General features: G+C 36.4%; 1 protein-coding gene and 2 long non-coding RNA genes across 3 annotated transcripts in view; 1 reads left to right on the forward strand and 2 right to left on the reverse strand.

Moving 5' to 3' along the window:
• LOC145662931 (uncharacterized) overlaps positions 1 to 23,329 on the reverse strand; it is a 169,185-nt gene extending 145,856 nt beyond the window's left edge. Inside the window, exon 1 of the long non-coding RNA XR_014127126.1 lies at positions 23,100 to 23,329. This is a non-coding gene — a long non-coding RNA (uncharacterized LOC145662931). The remainder of the gene's footprint in view (positions 1 to 23,099) is intronic.
• The window catches only part of LOC145662928 (uncharacterized), a 210,283-nt gene that overhangs the window by 5,648 nt on the left and 179,925 nt on the right, over positions 1 to 24,710 (forward strand). The window lies entirely within an intron of this gene.
• Positions 287 to 22,950, reverse strand: LOC145662151 (uncharacterized). Its single transcript, XR_014127000.1, has 3 exons — positions 22,623 to 22,950; positions 19,194 to 19,299; positions 287 to 500 (listed from the first exon to the last, which is right to left on the reverse strand). It is a non-coding gene; the product is annotated as an uncharacterized LOC145662151 (long non-coding RNA).

Consider the following 24,710-nt stretch of genomic DNA (forward strand, 5'->3'; position numbering starts at 1 on the left):
CAACACACAAGCTCCTTGTAACTTAAACTTTCGTGATGTTGGTTTGCGTAGTTTTAAACAAGTAAGCCTGATATGGTGGACAAATTTTATGTGCACTGGTTTTCTCGATGTATTCTCGTTTCCTCCTACTTTCTTCATTGCATCACTTCATTATCATTGCCTTCTCCTTTAGCCTTGAAACATAATCATGCGACGTTACACACACACACACACACACAAACTTAAATGTATATATATTAGTTTCATTTTGATTAAAGGAAAATATGTTTGTACATTGTATTTTTTATTTGCCAAATAATAAACTAAGTCTATACATGAGCACAATTTTTATAACAACTTAGATAAGACAATGAGGATACATGAACCCTCTGAATATGCCTACAAAGTACTATGACTGATGTATGCATTCGTTGGAAAACAGTCTGTGTCGACTGCCAATGGACACGAGATCCTCCCAGAAGTTTTTCATTTGCTATAAATGTGTCTATGCCTTCATCCTCCTGGAAACAAAGAGATTGTGTAATTAGTGACAATAGAAATAAAAATAAAATGAAATACTTATAAATCTTATTCGTGTATGGCGATATCTCGAATAATATTAGTGTTGCTACGTTCTAATTTGAATTAGTATCAATTGAAATACGATAATATAGACTCTGGTAAAGACAGTAAAGAGAATTACGCAATATTTCTTCAATTAATATTGAAACCAGAAGTTGTAGTAGATCTACCATTTAGTGTTTTAGCAGAGTGATTAGAGTGGAAATGGAATATATTCTAGGGACGCTTAATCGATTAAAAAATATACAATGTGAGATTACTGTCTATGCTCTATAGTGATCAACGTTAGCCGGAAATGGTTTATTTCTATCACTACAAGTAGGTGGATCACATCCATTAACGAACTCCTCCGAGATAATTATCTAGCTGTTGATTGCAGAAAACAATTTTAAAATTATCTTTTGTTGAAGAGTTATTGAGCGGTGTAACGGACGTACTAAGCCAGAGGTGTTTACCCTTGCGAGGGTGGCCCTCTCGAGGGCATCCTCACCCTCAAATTCTCTCTCAACCATAATGACGCGAGGGCGATGACAAGCTTGGACAGCGAGGGCGAGGGCCAACTGTCACTGTCAGGGCTAGAGCGAGGACAAATTCCCAACACGAAGGCGAGAGCGATGGTCAACTCTCTTCGAAGGTGAGGGCGAGGGCCAATTCACTGTGAGAATGAAGGTGAGTGAGGTCGGAGTAAAATGAACACCTATGGTACTAACATTACAATATTATATATATCGCACTTGCGTGATCCTAATAAACATCAAATGAAAGACTTAAGACCTGACTCGTCTATGGCGATCTTTATAATAATAGTAGGGTTGTCACGTTCTGGAAGGATTAATATCAATTGAAATAAGATTATAAAAATAAGAAAATTGAAAGGTAACCAAAAACATTTCGATCTGTTTCATCTATGCAAGACAAGGAAACAATAAACCTGAAAATTTGTCATTTCTGCTTATGTGTGACGGAAAAAAAACATCAGTGGCGTCTTTTAGCGGAGCTTCCTGAATCAATGCTTGTTCTGACACACTTAATACATTTAATCAAAGTCGAACAGAAAGGCTATGAGTCACCAACTTAAGTAAAATCCTCTGATCAGTTACCTTCACTGTTTCCCTTCCAGGAAAAAAAAAGAAACAAACAATGAATCACACCACAAATTCTAAGTTATATAAAATTTCACCGTTATTCGATTTCTACTTTTTTAGCAATTGTTAAACAAATTACTAGAATGCTTCGAGAACACTAGCGTAACTAAGAATGCATGCCCCCCTCCATCCGCGAAAATGTCAAAAGGGCTCTTCCTGTTTCTACGTTCATGGCACACGTACAATTTATACAGTAGTAGAGTTATTTTTCCACCTAGTCAGACACTACTTGCTAATATACAAAAATTGCACATTATTATTATTATTATTATTAAGCAATTACATGGGACTAAAAAGTTTCTTAAAATAAATAATTTCTAGGAATTAGGAATTAGATTTCTGGGCTGTCGGCATCTAAGGCCACGTTAGCCCATCCCGTATGAAGGATGACGTCCCTCAGCGAGCCCACTGTACGATGAAAGGGAAGGAAGAAAGGATTGGGAAAGGAAGGAAGCAGCCTGGGACCATTATATTAGGTACCTCCATCCCGGCATTTGAATGGTATGAATGAACGAAACCCAAGAAAGACTTCACTCAAGATGGCAGGTCTGAAAAAGCTGTTACACTCTTTCGGCCGAGTGTCCCCACCAGGAGTCGAACCTGGGACCGCTCACCTCAAAGGCAAGAGCAGAAATAATTTCTTCCTAACGTTCACATTACAACTAACATATGAAAACTCGTCAAAACTTGTGGAACTTGCTCACATATTTCTAAACCGGAGTATTTTTTTTTTTCGGAGAGTAATTCGCTGACTACTTTCTCAATATCAACGTGGTGCCATTCTTCGCTTTCAGTGCTCAGGATTAGCAAAGGGCTCAACCAATGCCGTAACTTTTGCGGGGGAATGGGGAAACTTCCCCCCCCCCAATTAAGCTTCCAGTTGTTTGATAGGATTCATTTGAGTTAAAACTTTGTTGCTTTGTATGATGTGATATGAACAGGAACTTATAAATAAAGCTTGGAATAGTTTTACCACATAACAGGAAAAAAAATGAAACGAAAATGTGTTCCGAGCCTCATTCAGTAAAATGTGTCCTATTAGAGCCCCAGACAAAATATATATTTAGTAAGGCTTTCAACATATTGTCTCATTTAGTTAACTTGTGAAGCACCGTACTATTTGGTCTAGGAATTAATTCGTGCGGTTGGTACGCACACATTGAAGCTGTAGTACAAACACAAAATACATAAATACCTTAAGAAAAATATTGTCCATCGCTAGCCACCACTTTCGCCCATCTGTCAGGCAATGTACGGATTCCGTGGCGAAAGAAGTCCTCATCCTTGGAAGCGATCCAGTCAGAGACCCATGTTTCGATATCTTCTGAAGAAGTAAACCGCTGTCCAATCAAATCGTTGTTCATGCAATCGAACAAGTAGTAGTCCGAGGGAGCAACGTCTGGTGAATACGGCGGGTGGGGTAAAACTTCCCATCCGACATTTTCTAAATAGATTTTGACCGGTTTTGCGACATGTGGGCGAGCGTTATCATGTTGAACAATAAGTTTATCATGTCTGTTCTCCCATTCTGGTCGTGTTCTGGCCAGAGCTTGCTTCAAACGCATTAATTGTCGTCGATAACGTTCTCCATTCATAGTTTCACCCGGTTGCAGCAGCTCATAGTACACCACACCTTTCATATCCCACCATATGCACAGCATAACCTTTGCACAGTGAATATCTCGTTTTGGTTGTGATGGACCTGGTTCACCTGGTTTCACCCAGGCCTTTTTTCGTTTAGGGTTCTCGTAATGGATCCACTTCTCATCACCCGTAATAATTCGATGCAGAAATCCCTTTCTGCTCTGTCGTTGAAGCAGCAATTCGCAAATGGTTTTTCGTCTTTCAACGTCTCTGTCTTTCAATTCATGTGGAACCCAATGTGACATCTTTTGAATCATTCCCATGGCTTTCAAGCGTTTGGAGACTGTTATTTGATCAACGCCTAATGCTGCTGCAAGTTGTTCCTGCGTTTGACACGAATCCTGCTCGAGCAATGCTGTCAATTCTTCGTCTTGAAATTTTTTTGCCTGTACAGCTCGCTCTTGGCCTGCCAAGCCGAAATCACTACTTCTAAACCGTGCAAACCACTTCTGACACGTTCGCTCAGCTAGAGCATGGTCACCATACACTTCCACCAAAATACGATGACTTTCAGTCGCACTTTTCTGCATGTTAAAGTAATGCAGCAGGACACCCCGCAAAAACACTTTATCAGGCACAAATTGCGCCATGTTCACTTAACTACAAACTGGTGTTGTTGACGCTTTAATCCACTGCCCTATACTACGAACGATACGCGATGACAGGGGTTTGCAACACATGTGTGGATACACGGAACTGTGGGACGCTCCGTTCGTTGCGCCATCTCTTGTCCACCCGCACGAATTAATTCCTAGACCAAATATTTTCAAAAGCATTGCAAATAATTTAAGAAGTTTCTGCTGCCCCACTATCTGAACGAAATACATTCCTTTAAGATGTAGCATATATGTAATCTGGATCTTATTTTAGTAAACCATCAACTGGCGCCCCAAGAAATATCGAACACGTTTAGTAAGGATTTCACTTCAAATGCCATCATTATTCTAGGGGGCCTCAACTTGACATATTTTAGGAGGTCTAATTAATGTTTGGTCTTTCAAGAAAAAGCCCAAGTTACGGGGCTGAGCTCAATTTCATCTTCGACCTTGTTCTACGAATATAAAGTTTGATGGCTTTTAGTGTACTGAATGATCGCTCAGGATTGACTTCGTCAGAGGCACAGTGAGATACAGTTGCAAAGAAGTACACAAATCCAGAACACTACTAACATAGGAAGTTATCTACGACTAAATAATTCGCTAATTAATTCCAAGTTAAAATTTCACTAAATTGTTTCTTCACTACTCATCGGAAACTTGTTAGTTGTTGCAACAAAAGGCGATACATTTTCCGAGTAGAATTCACTAAATCTATTATAGCTGGTTCCGTGATTTCTTTTTCCTCTAAGTAGAGTACTCTTGCAGTAATATGAAACCTGCAAAGTGCTTTTGAATGGTGTTGAATTTCAGTTTAGCGTCCCTTTCAGCAGCGAGGCTATGTGAGACGTGGACCTACTGATTAACGTGGAATCCGAACCACATGAGCTCCCGCCAGGAATCGAACCCGGGTCTCCCGCGCCAAGAGCGCGTACGCTAACCGCTTAGCCACGGAGGAACTCTGCAAAGTGCTTTTAACATCCAAACATTATAAAGTTATAATCCGAAACTTAAATACCGGGAGCCTGTTAGTTACGCCACTGCTTGAGAATACAGATTCTTTATTCTTGGCTGGTTTAAACCAATATTTAAAGCAGCTGGTTTTTTCAAAAAAACCAACTGGTTTAAACCAAATAACGAAAATGTTCGTAAAAGTGTAAGTGTTTGTAAAATCTTGATGAACACACATTTGTGGGTTATCACGTTTCACTCCCGTATATTATTCGTATTATATTTAGACCTAAATTCCCCATTCATTACTCAAAAAGATTATACTACAAAAGCAACTTTTTTTTATGTAAGTTTATAAATGTTTGTTTTGTGATTTTTTTTTGTAGTTATTATTGTTATGTAATTGCAATCAAAGAAACATTCTAAATATTGTTTTGTTTACTATTAATAAAATACATCGAAATGCCGTACTTTGTGTGTGTGGGGGGGGGGGGAAGGAGGGTCATACAGACCCCACGAGAGGCATTTAGTGAAATGAGAAGTATCTTCGATATCTATTTATGTATAAATGAGTCTGAGCCAAAGTGGACTCAAATAATTCGTATCTTTGTGATATGCAAATTAAGTCGTTGCATTTCTTTAATTTGGACCAATAAAAGTCGTTGTTAACTAACTTGAATTAAATTAGTTCGTCTGTACTCCGTAGTACTTTGAAATTGTCCATATGTAATTCAGTATAATGGTTTCACTTGTGCACTGTTTATCTTTTTGTCCTTCTGAAATGACTCTTGAGAGCTATATTAAGAAGCATGTAAAGATCAGTACAACGTATTTTTATCAGGATTCCTTCGTGAGTGAGTCGGCAGACGTATCGCATTTGTGGCCAATTAGTCCTGGTTCCGAGTTCAAATGGAGGACAATTTTTCTCGGATGTAACTCGAGAAGCAGTTTTTATTCCGCTTTAAGCTTATGTGACCCCTTCCAGCATAACCCGGCTGTTGCATAATAACATCAAGGCGAAACAAATTTATTTCTGTCCATATATGATATGAATATATAGAGCAAATTATTTAAACCAAATAAACCTGATTTAAACCAAAAAAAAAACCTGGTTTAAACCAAAAAACACGTTTTTTTTGTTTTTTCAATAAAAGCCATGGTTTTTGCCAACCCTGCTACATATACAGATGACGTTAGAACCATCCATTAGTATGCAAATCAAATTATTTATAAAACCATTCTTCTATTAATATATTTCCAAAACGTATAACCTGGAAAGTAAATGTATTAACTCTGTAATTATGAAACTATGACTACAATTGAATGATAATGGACATATTCCTAATCAGGAAGGTATACAAAAATTATGTGTCCCAATGACATATTCGTGGCTCCTGTAAGGTGCCGGCCTTCTCCTTACTATTTTAGCTCCTTTCTTACGTATGATTACACCTTGTGGCAGTAGAAATGGAAGCAAATGTAGTGCGCAATTGATTGCTATAGAGAGAAAATATGACTAAGTCAGTATATAATAATGTTTGGAATTAGTAGATATTGCTATTGTCTGCCAAAATATTTTTTGAAGTACAATGTAAATCACACTAAATTAGTCAAAAACTACTTCCATGAGTTGAAATAAGGTTTTACGTAAAGTGTATTGCTTTCTAAAGCCCTAGACAATTGTTATACTCCTTAGCACAATGATGGGGAAACATTTTGGGCCGCAGGCTAAAGAAAAACGAAAAAAATATAGGTGGGCCAATATAATTTAAAAAAAAACAACAGTGATTGTATCACTTGTAAAACCAAGCTCTATTAGTACTCGAAAGATCATGAAGGGGAATGTGATAAATGGTATTGTGAATGCATTTTTAAACATTTCTCATAATTTGGCTGGAAGTATAATCCACTGATTCTCAGAAGTGAAGTTATATTCGTCAGGTAATGAATCACGTCGTGGGCTGGGTGGAAACGTTTAAGGAGCTACATCTAATCCGCGGGCCATGCTTTGCCCATCACTGTCTTAAGACGTGAAGATAATAAGCCAAAGATGTGCTATTTTGAGTTCATGTACTACCATGAGCAAAATAAATGACGCGTCTCTTTATTTTGAAGTTTTTTGAAAATATCTCCGTTTTCTTTATATGTTCGAAATTTCGGAAGGTTTCCCCAGCAGGACAGGTTAATAACAAACCCGTTTTTAATATTTGTGTTAGATATTAGCTTAAAATAAAGAAATTAGAAGCAAAAAACATTAAATCGACAGAAATCTCGAGAATTACCAACTCTGCTAAAGTGGGAAATTTTCAAGAACACGAGGGAATTCTGCATTTCAACACGAAGCAGCGACATCTATGTCATTGAGAGAAATGTGGATTAAATCTACAAACTAAACTTTTAACGAATATTTCTAGTATGTCTTATTATATGCATTATCTGCAAACTCCAAATATATGAATATATGCTAAGTATCAACATAAAGATAGAGCAAATAGTGGAAATTATCTATGGAAAAGGACGAATTGGTAGGACGATCGTAATGAAATATCGTCTTTACCGGAACAGGCTCAGTTCTCGTAAAAAAACAAATAGCTCAGTTAGTTAAAGCAACGAGTCTGTATGCTGAAAGTAGCGGGTTCGATCCCATGGAAATGCCGTTGTCATTTTTATCACTACATTACGGTTATTTTATTTATTTTTTTATGTGGGAAAGAATCAAATTGTAACGTATGTGTAAAGCTCATGACGATACCAAAAAAAGAAAAAATGCTGTTGTCGCACTTGCATTAGCGTCCCTAATTTTGTTTGCAAACAGTTTCGTAATTATTTCCCCTGTGCTCACTGCTCACCATATGCTCGCTGGCGCATAACGAATGTTTCCCAGTAAATGTTAATTCTAATTTGCAGAATTTTATAAAGTTTCACAATATTTCTCACTAGGTAGTCTTCTATCTACGTGTTTGGATATTTTGATAACAGATTTCCTTATTAAATGTTTAATTTTCCCTAGATGTTTAATTACGGAAAAGTTTTACAATGTATTTGTATTGAATTGAAATTGTTTTGAATTTACTACATAAGGTAAGTAGTCCGAAGGAGGAGAACTCAAGTAATTGATATTCTACGTAAAAGCAACCTATTGTAGAATGATGATGCTTCTTACCTTCAGCACATAATCTTTACGTTAGAGAGTCAGACAGAGAAAAATCCTGGTTTTTCCTCCTCTATGACCACCCATCTTAAACCTCTACATATCATTGTTCGTCTCACAAAATTTCGGTGCTCCAAAAACATTCAAATAATAATAATAATAATAATAATAATAATCCTGAATATGCCATCCTTACATAATGTAGGATATCTTAGTTTCCTAGTTTAAATCTTAAATATCTTAGTTTAAAATGCTTTCTTTAGTACTTATTTGAGCAACCATGTAGGAGGGGTACAATAGTACTTTTTATTTTGCCCCTCTCATTTCAGTAGCCTTCCAACAGAAAGTAATTTTTGATAAGCAGGACAGACAAAATGAATAAGAAATATATTTACAGCATCCTCTCCCCTTTCATGATTGGAATATCACGTAATATTTTTTATTCTACGAAAGATGGCCCTGTGCGGTTAGGGGTAGGTAACTAAAAAAAATACCTAATATATAGCGCCCCTTGATTGTAATATTACCGCTTCTTTATTTGTACGAGGGAGCCCCTACACAATCAAGGGTGACAAAAAGAATAGGAAGTGTGTCTATTGATTCCAGTGGTGGATCCAGCACGAACTCCTGGGGGAGGGGAGGGGAAGTGAAACATTCTTTTGATGATGTGAAGCTGTCACAAATTACCACTTAACTAAACTAAACAATAGTGGGGGGAACCGGAACCCAGTCAGTTTAAATTGATGTAAAAGTTTAATTTTTGGATTCATATTAAAGTTTTGGTTTCAAATGAGAATTTCAGTCCAAGTGGTCAATGATCAAATCTCGTGGTGCTCTTCAGTGTAGGCTAATACGGCCCCCTTATGAGAAAAGGCAAAATTATTAACATGTTTATAACTTTCGAATTTTTCGTCTATTTTAAAGAAATATTTTGCTTCGTATTAAAGTATTGGTTCCAAATGACAAACTCAGTCCGAGTGGACAATGATCAAATCTCCGGGGGTCTTCAGTATAGGGGGCTACGGCTCCCTTATGGGAAAAGGCAAAAATATGAAAATGCTTATAACTTCCGAATTTTCCGTCTATTTTAAAGAAATTATTGGCTTCATATTAAAGTCTTGGCTTCAAATGACAATTTCAGTCCGTGTGGACAATGATCAAATCTCGGAGGGCTCTTCGGTGTAGGGGTTTCGGCTTCTTTATGGGACAAGATTCACGTAGTTGATATTGCAAAATTGTTTTGTATATATAAGTGGAAACTTGCACCATTTGGTTAATTTTATCTCTTATGTTTTGCAGATTCATATTCCAAGCAATAGTTAATTCGCAGAGCTAAAAGAGGACACTTACTAGTTTCATTAAAATGAAATGTCTTTTATGAGAGGAGCAGACGAACGAACAGGCACCCAAACGTTGGTTGAGTCGTACGGTTGAAACTCGTTAAGCTCGCTTCAATTATTATTATTATTATTATTATTATTATTATTATTATTATTATTATTATTATTAATAATAATAATAATAATAATAATAATAATAATAATAATAATAAAGCATTGCAGGGACCTTTGGTGCAGGGGGTCCGTGGCTCGATTCCACTTCGTGCCAAGTGAAATTTGAGGTGGACAAATACCGTGTGCATGGGTATGTGTTTTCTTGAGATTCTCCATTTTCCTCCCACTTTCTTCATTTCATCATTTCATTCATCATCATTCTCCCTTAGCGTAGGTGCATAATCGTCCAACGTTAAACTAGATATTGCAATTTCAATAATAATAATAATAAAAATTAATTCAACTGAAAGGACTGTAATTTATGTGGACAGCAATTATCATAAATATGCAACCATTATAAAAACAATGCTTTGAGTAGAAAGATAATCCTTCCCAAGTGTTAACGAATGCGCACGAGATAAGACATGTCTCGAGAAAGAGACAAGACGCGCTTTGTGACATCCAAGATAATACGAGGCAAATGTTTTGGACACGAGATAGCTTGTAAAATGTCTCGTCTTGTCTGGAATGTCTCGAAAACAAAAGTCTAAGTTTTAAAATTATTTTTCAATATCTATTCTCACAGAAGTAGTTCTCTGCCTTAAAATTAATAACGACATTTGTGATTTAAAAAAAAGATAAACAATGCCTAAAGTTAATAGTTAACTTTTCGAAAAGAAGCTTCATTAAAGGTGAACCTGAAAGATGTCCACAAACTTTAGGAGGTGATTCGTGACATCAAAAGGAGACAAATGGTCCTCTTGCAGTTTTCGAATTCAGCTTCGTTGTCGAGATACAGGGTTGCCAACTGGTCGTGTTTGAGAAACTCACTGGGAATAAATTCAAGTCCAAGAATAAACTACTACTCATATATTTTTCAGGTCAATTGACTTATACCATGTTGTAAGGTCAAATATTTATTTATGAAGTGTGTACAAAATTTGCCAGGGTCTTTTCTGAGAAAATCGTCGAGAAAAAGTGACCTCCATGAATAAACTACCCCTCGTAAATTTTTCTAAGAGAAATATCTGATACTGCAATATAGGGTTGTTAATTAAATATTGATTAATGAAAAATAAACAAAATTGTTAAAACCATTTTTGAGAAAATAGCGTTTTTCGATTTTCGGCTGTTTGTAAACCACACTTATTTTAGGTGGTAGGAAAAAATGGAAAAGCTCCTGTAAGAATACTAAGTAAACCCTAAGTTTAAAATTTGGTGTAGATAAGTTGAACGGTATGGCCTCTAGGCGAGTGCATATAAAAGTGTGCCGAACGGACGGACCGGAAGGACGGGACGGACCGAAAAGTCACATTTTCGGTATGTAGACGCCATGAAACATGTAAATCCGTTGAAATCTGAATTTGATATTATTTTCACAATCACTATATTTTCTTCTCTCTTTTGTCGCTCGAAAAAGAAAAGCCTGAGTTTACCACAAAAAGCTAGGGAGTTTCTCAAAAAATATTCAATTACAGGGCCACGGCACTAAACTTTTTCAATTCAATTTCTTAACTGTGTTAGGCCGCAGTTGTTACTGAAGTGTGTATTTGGATAATACGAATAAAATTATCGTATTATTCAAATACATCGAATGTCAGATTATCGAATAAAAAACTTCGATTGAAGAAAATCCACACTACAAAACTAACTCACACTTTGAGCACATTTTCATTAGACATATAATAGAGCAATTAATGCAATAATTGTTTATGAAATATGAAAAAATCAAATGTCATTTTCGAGAAAGTCGTTCAAAAAGAACACGTCAGAAGTAACCTACCTCTTGTGAATTGTTTCGAACAATGAGTTAAGATATACTTTTGCTTATTAATGAAATATTTATTTGCGAAATTTGAACAAACTCGCCTGTCGTTCGAGAAAATTGTCGGGGAAAAAACCTTGACCCCAAAAATAAACTATCCGTTGTAATTGTTTTTCATAGAAATGACTTATACTAAAATATAGGGTTATTAATGAAATACTTATTTATGAATTATCAATAAAATTGTCCGAGTAATTTTTGAGAAAATCGTGAGGGAAAAATAACTCCCCGAATAAACTATCTCTTGAGGATTCTTTCAGGGTAAGCGAGTTATTCCATATTACTAGGTTTTTAATGAAATATTTATTTCTGACAAGGGACATCACCCAATTGTCCGGCTCAGATTTCAATGAAATTTTTCTAGCTGATAGAGGACATATATGTATTATTTGTGATGACAGAAATTTTTGCCATGGTGCATGTTTTCTATTTTTTTATAATTTTTAAAAGTTGTGATGTGGATATTAGAGATTACTGCAGATGTCCCTTACTAACATTTAAAAACGGAACGTTAATGAAAGAGTAACCATGTAGATACATATAAGGCCTAGGGGGAAGTTGTATGGTAGGTATGACCTTGACGGCAGCCATCTTGAAATCCGCCATTTTGAATTAAGGTCAAGTTTTTTAAATGGGAATAGGGTAATATGATATATAATTTCGGGCTAAAATTTAATCAGGAAGACAATGGTTAAGTTAGTTTCGAGATGCACCCATTTGGGAAAAAGTTACAGGCATTTGATTGTTCACTTACTACGTGCGAAAGTCCCTTACCTTCGCTTCTAACCCGCGTATTAATGATAATAAATGTATAAAAGCTTCTGTAATACATATTATGCATCGAGGGAAGTGATAAAGTAAAGGTAATTTTGACGGCAGCCATCTTTAAATCCGCCATTTTAATTAAAGTGAAGATTGAAAAATGAAAACCATAGCATGTGACACCATTTTAATAGCAAATTTCCCCCCCCCAAAAAAAAACAATGGTATGCTTATTTCTGTTTTATAGTTAACCAGTATGAATTTCGATCCATTATTCGATCCTTCAGATTGCTGGAAGCTTATTCCAACACTATTCATGAACTGACAAATTACAACTCTTAAAAAATGTAAGAAATTTAGAAAACATGAGTCATGACAACAATTGCAAAGTGCCAGTTGGAATCTTAAAACATGCGGTGAAAATTGGGAGTATTGCCAATTTGAAGGATCGAATAATGGACGTTACTGGTTGCCAATTTGAAAAATCGAATAATGGATCGAAATTCATACTGATAACTATAGAACAGAACTAAGCATACCATAGGCTTTTTGGGAAAATTTGCTATTAAAATGAGGTGTCACATGCTATGGTTTTCATTTTTCAAACTTCACTTTAATTCAAAATGGCGGATTTCAAGATGGCTGCCGTCAAGGTTACCCTTACCTTATCACTTCCCTCGAGGAAAAATATGTATTACAGAAGTTTTTATCCACTTATTATTTTTAATACGTGGGTTAGAAGCGAAGGTAAGGGACTTTCTCATGTAGTAAGTGAACAATCAAATGCCTGTAACTTTTCCCCAAATAGGTGTATCTCAAAACTAGCTTCACCATTGTCTTTCTGATTAAATTCTAGACCGAAATTATGTATCATATTACCCTATTCCCATTTAAAAAACTTGACCTTAATTCAAAATGGCGGATTTCAAGATGGCTGCCGTCAAGGTCATACCTACCATACAACTTTCCCCTAGACCTTATGTGTATCTACATGGTTGTTCTTTCGTTAACGTTCCGTTTACAAAGGTTAGTAAGGGACTTCTGCAGTAATCTCTAATAACCACATCACAACTTTTAAAAATTATAAAAAAATAGGAAACATGCACCATGGCAAAAATTTCTGTCATCACAAATAATACATGTATGTCCTCTATGAGCTAGAAAAATTTCATTGAAATCGGAGCCGGACAATTGGGTGATGTCCCTTGTGAGTACGAACAAAATTGCTTGACTCATTTTTGAGAAAACCGTGGAGAAAACACACCCCCAAGAGTAAACTACCCCTCGCATATTTTTTCAGGACAAACGAGTTTTGCCATATTGTTCGGTTATTAACGAAATATTTTTTTTTGAAATATGAATAAACTCTTTTGAGTCATTTTTGAGAAAATCGCCCAGACAACACTCCACCAAGAATAAACTACCCCTCGCATTTTTTTAGGACAAACGAGTTATGCCATATTGATAAGCTATTAATGAAATCTTTATTTATGAAATATGAACGAAAACATTTGAGTCCATTTTGAGAAAATCACTGAGAAAAAACTAACCCCCTTAGTATAAACTACCCCTTGTAGATTTTTCTCAGATAAATGCCTTATACCACAAAATAGGGTTGCTAATTAAATATTGATTTATAAAAAAAGAAAGAAAACAAGATCGTTAGAGCCAGTTATGAGAAAATATCTTTTTGTTATTTTCATCGTACAGGAAACTACCCTTGTTTTGGGAGTATGAGGGAAATAAAAAAAACTATAGGAAATACTATGAAAATCTTAAACTAAAATTTGGTGCAGATAAGTTGAACATACCGTAAATTTTTCAACTAATTTACGGTATGTTCAAGTATGGCTTCTAGGCGAGGTATGGCTTCTAGGCGAGTGCACAGAAAAGTGTAGCGAACGGACGGACGAACTGATGGACATGTATCGAAAAATAACTTTTTCGGTGTTAGGGGCTATAATACATGTAGATTCGTTGAAATCTCAAATTTGATTTTTTTTTCGAACACCATACTTTCTTCTCTCATTTGTCACTTCAAAGTAAAAGGAACTCTGAACTACAGATAAAAGACACCTACTTTTACACATAGACATTTAAAACTGTTTTAGTTTGTGTCATTTCACTTCCAATTGAAAGGTTTTACAATGATTAACGGCATACCAATGACGAGACGGAAGTTTTCAGGAAGTAAATGCATTCAGAAGTCTAGACTGCATTACAGCCTGTTTTTATTTCTGCAATTGTTAACAGCTGTAATTTCGTCCAAACGCTACATGAAATAATTTTTGGTTGATGTCATTGTATTACTATTTTAGTATTGTTCTCTTCAGACTTGGTTGAAGTTTTGTCTTAACCGTTATACATTTTTTCTTTCTTATTTCATCGTTACACATAAGAACAAAATGTTATGGTGAGTGGATAGATTCGAACCTACGAACATTGAGTTTATATTCTTCCAACACTTTACCAATGGACCAAGCTTTGTCTTCACGTTAACGCCCGGTTACAGGGTTTACTACGATTTAAATAAAATGGCTGGCTGTTAGAATTCCCTGCTCACATATTTCGATAAATAATTTTCATTGCTTCGTAGATACGTAGAGCAATGTTTAGATACACATTTTAGGAGAGTGAATTTTGGTGTATATAATAATTTCATGCCAGGTAAAAGCTAGATAAGTTTTGATAAAATGTTTCATATGTAGTTCTCAATAATAAGCTTGCTGTTCGGAGTGAAGTTCCAAGGTTCAGCATTGCCTAGCAGTTTTTGCTATTAATATCCCTTCTAACAATATTGGCAGTGGACAAAAGTTAGCCCGTGTTGAAGCTTTTTGCTCCTAATTTAGTTATTTTACTTATTTAAGGAATATATTGAAAATTGTCAGCAGGCACGTATGCAGTAATTTATTTCGGGAGAAGTCCGACTTCAATATTAGGATAAATTATAATAAAATTTAAAAGATAATCCTTAAATTTAGGCTAAATTTACATAGAAGTTGGGATTTCAGAGGGGAGTCCGGACCACCTGGACCCACCCCTAAATGCGTCCTTGTTTGTCAGTAACGTTTTCTCATTTTGAAACCCTCAAAAACTTCGGATATATAAAGGAAAACGAGTTATTTTCGATAAAATATCACTTCAGAAGACGCGACAGTTTTATTGCACATGGTGGTATCCCAAGTTCACAAGGGCAAGAATTCATTAATTTTGATTGTCTGTCATTGTGCTCTATCGAAAGGTTAGGTTTGTAACATATTACTCCTACGAACAAGCATGACTGGCAGATAGGAATACTGAACACAACTCCAGAGAAATGCATGCTGAACTTACGTTTATAGCTACGCTTTGGTGACTTGCCCTCAAGGTCAATCGAGTGGTAATTCAGTTCCGTCTCTGTTCTTAAGCCATGTTCGTATTACTTCGAACAGTTTTGATAATGAAAAGCATGCCTCTTAATATAACAGACTTCTTTCGCGTAAGAAATCGAAACTCAGTTGGTCAGAGCAACTAGTCTGTAAGAATTAGGTTGTTAGTTAGTTAGGAGCCCAGTACGAGTAAGGGTTTTTATTACTATTGTTTTTATCTTTTTTATGTGAGGAAAAATCAAATTGTGACATCGCGATATCAAATGTATTTGATTAGGTAGCTTTGTCTTAGCTAAACTTTAAACATCAGTAACCGTCGAAATTATTTCACCAACTGATCACTTACTGAACATTTCAAACACGTCAAACCAGTGGCATAACATGAAGGTTAACCTCTCCTCCGCAGTTCTTAGTTATGCGTCCGTACTTTCAAGGGCGGACTAAGGGCCGGGCGACTGCCCGGGGCGCCAGAGAAAGAGGGGCACCAAAACGAGCCTCAAAAAGTAAATTATATAATGTGCTTTCTACTGACGTTTTTGGTTTATATTCTTGTAAAGTAGTGGCAATTATATGATCTTTTTCCATTTCACTATGGAAGAAGAGAGTTTCATAGTACTAAGGGGGCTGTATCGAAAAATTGAGAGATGGCATGTAGAATAAAGAGTGCCGGGAATTAAGTATTGTTTGTTTGTTTGCTTGAGTTTAGCGTTCCACGGTTATGCCTTAATGGGCAAGGGAGATGTGGATACTAATTATAGTGGAATCCGAACCACTTTTATCGTTCAACAGTAATCCACCGGGAATTGGACCCGGTACCACAGAAGGAAGGCGTGCTAGCCACTAGACCAGGGGGGGTGGAGTTGGTATTGTTTATAGCGGGCCATATTCTTTGGAACTTTTCCTAGGTAATGGATTTCTTTTTGAAAATGGGTTTAAAACAGGGGCGTCATTTAGGGAGGGCAGGGAGGGGCATTTGCCCCCCGTGAGTTTGAGATGTATATAGATTTTATCATTAGAATAGTAGTAAATCAGTGAAAAACGCGAAATTTTACTTATATCAAGAGGTCTTGCCCCCCCCCCCCCTCCCCAAAGCAAAATCTGAAATGACGCTCCTGGTTTAAACTATTAAAAACACTATGATAAAATGTAAAATATAGGCTACTACTAGGGGAAGGGCGCCAAAAAGTCACTTTGCCCGTGTGAAAATTTGGCCTGCTCCGCCCCTGCGTACTTTCTGTATATTTTTTGGCCTTGCAGCTTGTGCGGTCCCCACCCCACATTGTTGCGGGGGCGCTATTTACGCCTACCCTTCGAACGTAATTCAATAACTGTTTAAGAAATTCTACCATCAGCGTGAAAACGGGAATATATTTTTCTAATAGTCCCATAGAACTTTCACTCAGAATGCCAGATGCAATTTTTCAGAGTGGGCTCTGGCTAAGTAGAAGGAAGATCTGTTTCCTAAGTAAGTTTCTTTCAGAAAGTTTGCTATTTCTTTAACAGTGATGTAAATAAATATACTTATCGTTATTAGCTCGACACCAAACCATCCTGGACAAATCCCTGTAGAACAATGATCGGCAAAAGTTATTCTGCATAATTTTATAAGCGACTCAAGGGTGAAACACTTGTTAACGAAAGCAATGTTGTGTATATACTGCCTTGTTTCTGACAAAATATAAAGTCTTTTGTAATCTTTAGACACTTTTCCTATTCTTTTTGTCACCCTTGGTTGTATAGGGAAGCCTCGAACAAATAAAGAAGAGGTAATATTACAGTTAAGGGGCGCTATAAATATATTAGGTATTTCTTTTGTTACCTAACCATAACGGCCTAGGGTTGTCTTCAGTAGAATAAAAAATGCTACGTGATATTACATTCACGAAGGAGGAAAGGATGCTCTAAATATATTTCTTATTCATTTTGTCTGCCCTGCTTCTCAGAAATTATATACCTTCTGTTGGAGGGTGCTGAAAAGAGAGGAGGGGAAATAAAACGTCGTGCCCCCTCATACATTTTAAATTTTGTGACGTGGTTGCTCAAATTATTACTAAAGAAAGCACTTTAAACTAAGATGTGTAAAGTTACAACATTATGTAAGGGTGGCATATTCAATAATAATAATAATAATAATAATAATAATAATAATAATAATAATAAATATGAATGTCTTTGGAGAGCCGAAATTATGTGAGACGAACAATGATATGTAGAGGTTTAAGATGGGTGGTCATAGAGGAGGAAAAACCAGGATTTTTCTCTCTCTGACTCTCTAACGTTAAGATTATGTGCTGAAGGTAAGAAGCATCATCATTCTACAATAGGTTGCTTTTACGTAGAATATCTATTACTTGAGCTCCCCTCCTTCGGGCAACTTTGCTTATGTAGTAAATTCAAAACAATTTCAATTTAATTAAACATTTAATAGGGAAATCTGTTATCAAAATATCCAAACACGTAGATAAAAGACTATCTAGTGAGAAACATTGTGGAACCAAATTAGAATTAACATTTACTGGAAAACATTCGTTGAGTTGATTTTGAGTTTTACGTCCCGTTCAGCAGCGAGGGTATATGAGACGTGGACCTACTGATTAACGTGGAATCCGAACCACATGAACTCCCGCCGGGAATCGAATGGAAAACATTCGTTATGCATCAGTGAGCACAGGGAAAATAATTACGAATCTGTTTGCAAACAAAAATTAGAGACACTAATGCAAATGCGACGATATTTTCTCTCTTTTTTTTTGGTATCGTCATGAGTTTTACACATATGTTACAATTTGATTCTTTCCCAAATAAAAAATAAATAAAATAACCTTAGTGATAAAAATGACAACAGTACTTCCACGGGATTCGAACCGTCTACCTTCAGTATACAAACTCGTTGCTTTACCTAACTGAGCTATTTGCTCTCTTACGTAAGCTGAACCTGTTCTACAGTAAAGACGATTTTTCATTACGATTGGGCTAACAATTCGTCTTTTTCCATAGGTAATTTCCACTATTTGCACTATCTATACGTTAATACTTAGCATAGATTCATATATTTGGAGTTCGCTGATAATGCATATAATAGACATACTAGAAATATTTCGTTAAAATTTTCGTTTGTACGCTTCTCTCAATGACATAGATGTCGCTGCTTCGTGTTGAACTGCAGAATTCCCTCGCGTTCTTGAAAATTTCCCACTTTAGCAGAGTTGGTAATTCTCGAGATTTCTGTCGATTTAATGTTTTTTGCTTCTAATTTCTTTACTTTAAGCTAATATCTAACACAAATATTAAAAACGGGTTTGTTATTAACCTGCCCTACTGGGGAAACCTTCCGAAATTTCGAACATATAAAGAAAACGGAGATATTTTCAAAAAACTTCAAAATAAAGAGACGCGTCATTTATTTTGCTCATGGTAGTACGTTTATTTAAAAGGTATTACGTGTTTCAAAATACTGACTTATTTTTACTTTTCAAAGTAAAGCATATAAAAGCTACTATTTGCTGCGATTGAATTATAACAATAAAACAATGTTTGTGAATAGACACTATAAAAAGATAATGTAAAGAAAGAAAAAAAACAAATGGGTGCTTTGCCAGAAGTAGGGTTGTGTTGATGACACATAGACTCTTGTGTACATATTTATACATGCAACCTGAAATATGATAAATATACACGAAAACTTGATCTTACTCACCAAGAACTTTCTCTAGCGAAACCTTAAAGAAAATTATCACTGCCAAACAGATGACATTGAAAACAGACTCTGTCGCGCCGAACAAATTTTTAAATTCAGCATCCATCTGAAATATAAAGATTTAATTGTTATACAAATATATTCTATTAAATAATATATTTTACCTTTTTCTAGTCATGAAGTTCCAAAGTAGTTCATTGTCATAATGTTTTACTGCAATGTTAGAAATGCGCATACATGAATAATGTGAAGTAGCAATTAGACTCTTCTTCAGGCAAAGTAAACTATGATAAAACCAGGCAGATCGTGCTGTTACTGGTTGTACGTACAACTAATAAGTCAGATATTCCCGAAATTAGTATGATAAATTTTTACCTAATAACATTTAGTTTTATATTAATTTGGAAATAAAGGAAATGGGGGAATGAAGAAGTGGGAGGAAACGGGAGAACTCCGAGAAAACCCACGCACACGGTGTTTGTCTACTACAAAGTTCACTTGGCGGAAGTTGGGATCGAACGAAGAACACTATGCACCACCTCGGCCCTTGGTAAGACGGATTCAAAAGCACTGTACTGTCAGATTCATATCCTGACTGAAATGTACCAGTATAAAGTCCCAGCATTGTACGGACAAGACATTAACCAGGTTGAACTGCACCAATCCAAAGAATCTAACCAGACGGTAAAGGGAGACAGTGATGGATGAGACGTATGAATAATAATACAAAAATAGGTACAATGAAGGAATTGACATGAAACTCGAAAAAACTAACCTTCTGTGCAACTCGCATACCTTCATTTTTTCAGGCTCCCACACTTCCCAATGAGTAACAAAACCAACACCCGTGTTAAACAATAAGTAATTAAGCTGAAACAGCCACCGTAGTGTTCGTAGTTTGAGGGAAAGTTCCCTAGTCTAGGGAAATTTCATAGGTAAATTTAGCAAAAAGGAAAAAAGGGAATTTTTCGATAAAACGTGAAAAATTCAGGGGAATTCTCTAGTTGACTGATTAACGAACATCACTACTTAAATTGTTCTTTGTTATTCAGAAATAAACCAATACAATTGCAATAGTTTGTGTGTGCTGCAAGTAGCATAATTTGCACCCATTGTTAGCTAGTGGGGTGCACGGTGGCTCGTGGGGAGCGCTTACTTCAGGTGCATGGTTTCCTTGGTACGATTTTCACCCAAGCAAGCTTGTGATAAACAACATTGTGTTCGTGGATTTTGTCGAGGTACTCCCGTTTCCTCCCACTTTCTCATTCTTCCATTATCATTCACTTGCTTTAATCATCGTCTCCCTTAACCTAAAGGCATAATCATGGGATGTTAAACTGAAAGATTTCACTATATTTCATTTTGTTGGCTGTGTGTATACTTTTGCAAAAAAAAAAAGTAAAAATAGAAGGAAAAAGTAAATGAATAAAACAAATGTGGTTGGTAGCAGATGCGTCATTTCACATTTTGCTTGTGGGAGGGCAAGACCCCTTGATATAAGAAAATTGTGCGTTTTTCACTGACTACTATTCTACTCAAAAAATCTATATAAATCTCAATCTCAGGGGGTGCAATTACCCCTCCCTGCCCCCTAAATGACGCCACTGGTGGTAGTTCCCTTAATATACATAACTTCTGTCATAAGTATTGGACACTCAACAAACAACGGAAAATTTGACAAAGTGAAAAGTTTGTGTCAGTCGAGGGAATATTCTTAAAGAAACCTACGAACGGCCTATGTTTAGCAGAAGGGGTCCAGCTCTTTTCTCTAAAAAATGTTTCTATTTTGCTAATTTCTGTTGACATTTGGTTAGTTTAAGGTAGGGTTGGTTAGTTTAAGTTAGGTTAGGATAGTTTAGGTTACGTTAGGTTAGTTTAGTTTATGTTATATTAGTGTAGGAGTCACGCATAATTTTCCAAAAAATGATAGAATTTCGCTTATTTCTACCAATATTACGTTAGCTTAGGTTAGTACAGGTTAGCTTACGTTCGTTTATGTTTGGTTAGGTTAGATTTGGTTACGTTATGTTACGTCTCAGTACTTGCATCATTCATTTCTCCTGTAAATTTTGTGTTTTTTACGTGCTTCTGGACCCCTTGTACTAAACATACTCCCTACGAACAGTGCCACCAGGTTCGTCCTGCACTGACTCGGTTAGATAGCATTCATGCTTTTTTATTGCCACCTAGCACAAGTTCGTTCGTGTTTATGCCATACGTCCATACTGTATTTACATCGAGCTCTTCTGAAGTTAATCTGTATGTAGTACTGGAGCTTCTTATTTAGTGCTGCTAAAAAAAGAAAAAAAAAGAACTTTAACCCAACCTGAGAATGTAAGAAATGTGTCAAAACTTGATAGAACAGTCTGCTCGAGTAATGCCTATGTTTTTATTACATTGTAGCTTTTATGCAACAGATACGGAATCCGTATTTATATGGCAATCGTAAAGGAATTGCAATTTTTCAACTAATACTTCTGGTGGTCCCTTGAAATTTTATCTGTGCAAGTGAGCAGGCCGATAGCCAGCCCAAAAATGTAAGGGGGGGGATCCAACCATATTATAGTTCATTTGCAAGTCTACCGTGAACATTTTAGGCAGGCAGTAAAAATTTAGGAGCCCGACCCCCCTAGACCCCCCCCCGCGTGGATACGGGCCTGCAAGTGAGGGCAAGGTTCTAGATTACTGGTCCCCCATCCCATTGAGCAATAATAAAGACAGAAAACGTGCCCTGCGGGGCTCTAACCCGCCTTCACTCGCTAACGCTCGCTCGGCAATACTGTGTACATTAAATGTATAAACTTTAGTAGAGAAAGAAACCAACCCAGCTACTAACCTACATGGGGGACCAGCAGTGGCGTATTTAGGGGGGTGGCTTCCGGGCTTAAGCCCCCCCCCGAAATCTTACTTAGTATAGTAAAGTAAATGAAATATCTTGCAGAATTTTCACATTTCCAGGCAAAGCCCCTCTCGAAACAAAATCGTAAATACGCCACTGGGGACCAGTAATCTAGAACCTTCCCGCAAGTGAGTTTTTTCATGTCACCCACCACAAATCTTTTAGGGGACAATAAGAAGGAAATTGTTAAAAGAATTGTATTTTTCCAACAGTTATTTAGAGTGCAGCGCCAAAAGTAAACCTGCACGCCCCAATTCACCAAAAAAAAAAAAAAGTAAACCATTTACTGAATATATTGGAAAGTCGCATATCATTAACACAACAACTTTGTCTAAGATATAGAATGCCCAGAAGCATAGAGTGAGGCTTCCGGGCATTCTATCTGGGAACCAGTACCTAGAAGCATTACTCATGATTTTCGAAGGAAAATAATGGATTGTCGTGATTAATCGTCAATCGATTATCGCACACAAGCAATGTTGCATTCACACTTAAAACTAAATTCATGTTGCTAGCAGTAGGCTACTTACCTGCGAAATCCTCTATCTTCTTGTCTTATAACATATTGTTAATAAATAAACAACACTGTTTTGAATGATCTCCATGTTGCCTGCCTTCTAACTTTCTCTTTATCTATCCGCTAAGTAGTTCCTCCATCAGCCAGAATGAGAACATATAGTTCAGGATTATAAAGGACTTTTGTGCTCTTATGTTAGCTTGTTCGTACTTGTTTTCCATAGTCTTGCATTTGCAAACTGTCTTTTATATCTCACGATATTCAATGATATATTTATATCATAAAACAATATTTTTTAAGACTACATTATTACTCGTTTTTGAGAACCAGTCTCTGACTCAAATATGCAACTAAATTTCCTCATTCTCATTTTTTGAGTTATTTTCTCCTCAAAATTGAGACTAATTTACTCAATTTTTTTTGAGTAGTAAAATGTATTCATTTTTGAATAAATCATTTTTAACAGTGCACTCAGAATTACCATACTTACAGCGCCATCAGAGAACTCTATCGTCTAAGTAGTAAACCGTGTAGACCATTTAAAACAAGCCATCCTTAGCTCCAATCGCTCTCTTTTTACTCTTGTTGTTGTTTCAATACAGGCAATATAAAGGAAGGTGATAAAGATAGTATGTTTGAACGTATATGAGGCCCAGTGGAACATCTTTTAGGAAGGATGAAAAAATATGAGCAAATAAAAATAAGTGTCGTACCATTTACCAGTTGAGTTTGTAAGAGTATTACGTGGGATAACGCATTGTATCGTCAATCGAGAAGTGGCCATTTGGGAATACAATTGTGTTTTTGTTCCTCTTTGCGGAAAACAGTAAAAACATAAGAAAGAAAAGGAAACAAAAGAGAAAGGATATATCTTTATAGTTTGTGGTTCTTGTTGAGATTCGTGGATTTAAAATAAAGGTAATTTTTGAAGTAACGTAGTGCCTTAACTATATATATCGTGCAACGATGGATGTCGTGGGTGCAAGGGGGAGCTAACCCTTTTACCATATAGACGTGGCAATGATAATGGAGTTAGAAAGATGGAACAAATACCACTCGCAAGCTTTTGCACAACTGAACACAAACAAAAGCGTGCCTAATTGCTGCACCTTGCGTAGATCTTGAGATCTAGCATGAAACATAATCCAAACACTGAAATCTTTGCGCTCTACGACCATCGTCACGCACGTGCTTTCTTCGCATTTTTACCATGTCCTCAGTTTTTCATTCATGTAATATCAGTCATGATTTTTTTGCAATAGTTTAGTCACATACAGAATTATTTTTTGGCATAAGCAGCAATTTTTAGCACTGTTCTCTCCTGAGATATTACCCGCCAAAAATTGCATCAAAATCATGAACTTCAATTCTCAGACTCCCATAAATCTACGGTGCTGGTAGTATCATAGTCGTGTATATTTTTGCAGACTCTTTACATGCAATAGTGTTCAGCACAAAACTTATGACCCCCCAACTTTATGCCATTCCAAAATACAGCCCCTTCAAAAGTGTAATTTTCTGTAGTTTTTCTGGTGATTTCATGTATTGGTTTGCAATTCTGCATATTTATTTTGACGCAAAAGCTTATATTCTCCGTGTACCTCAGTCTCTCCTGTCAACACTGATTCGTGCGCCTTGAGTAACTGTAATTTTCGTAAACACTTGCAAATGCAAAAATTGGCACTGCACAGACAACAAAGATACCCGCCATTTTGAAACACTTGCACATACGAAAATGTGAATGATGTTATTGACCTTCTCATACACAAGGTTCGTCACACTCAATTTTTTATAATTTTCCGAGATGGTCGAGCAACCATTTTCACCATTTTTGGACCACTTCAGATGGATTGACCCTATTGTGAATTTAATCTCAGCCCAGAATACGTCATTTCCAAAGACCAAATAAGTGAAACTACAGTATTGGATAATCAAAAATAGTTGTCATCTGCAACCAAACACCTTTGCCATTACTCAGCTATCGATGGGATTCCCATAGCAAAAGAAGTCCTCGACCGTACGTTGCACCTTCCAATAATCAGGAAATTTTCTCTCTCCTAAGAAATGATTGAGATGGCGGAAGAACTGGTAGTTTGAGAGA

This window comes from Thermobia domestica, chromosome 10 (genome assembly GCF_964235325.1).
Source record: "Thermobia domestica chromosome 10, izTheDome1.hap1.1, whole genome shotgun sequence".
Classification (NCBI taxonomy): Eukaryota; Metazoa; Arthropoda; class Insecta; order Zygentoma; family Lepismatidae; genus Thermobia; species Thermobia domestica.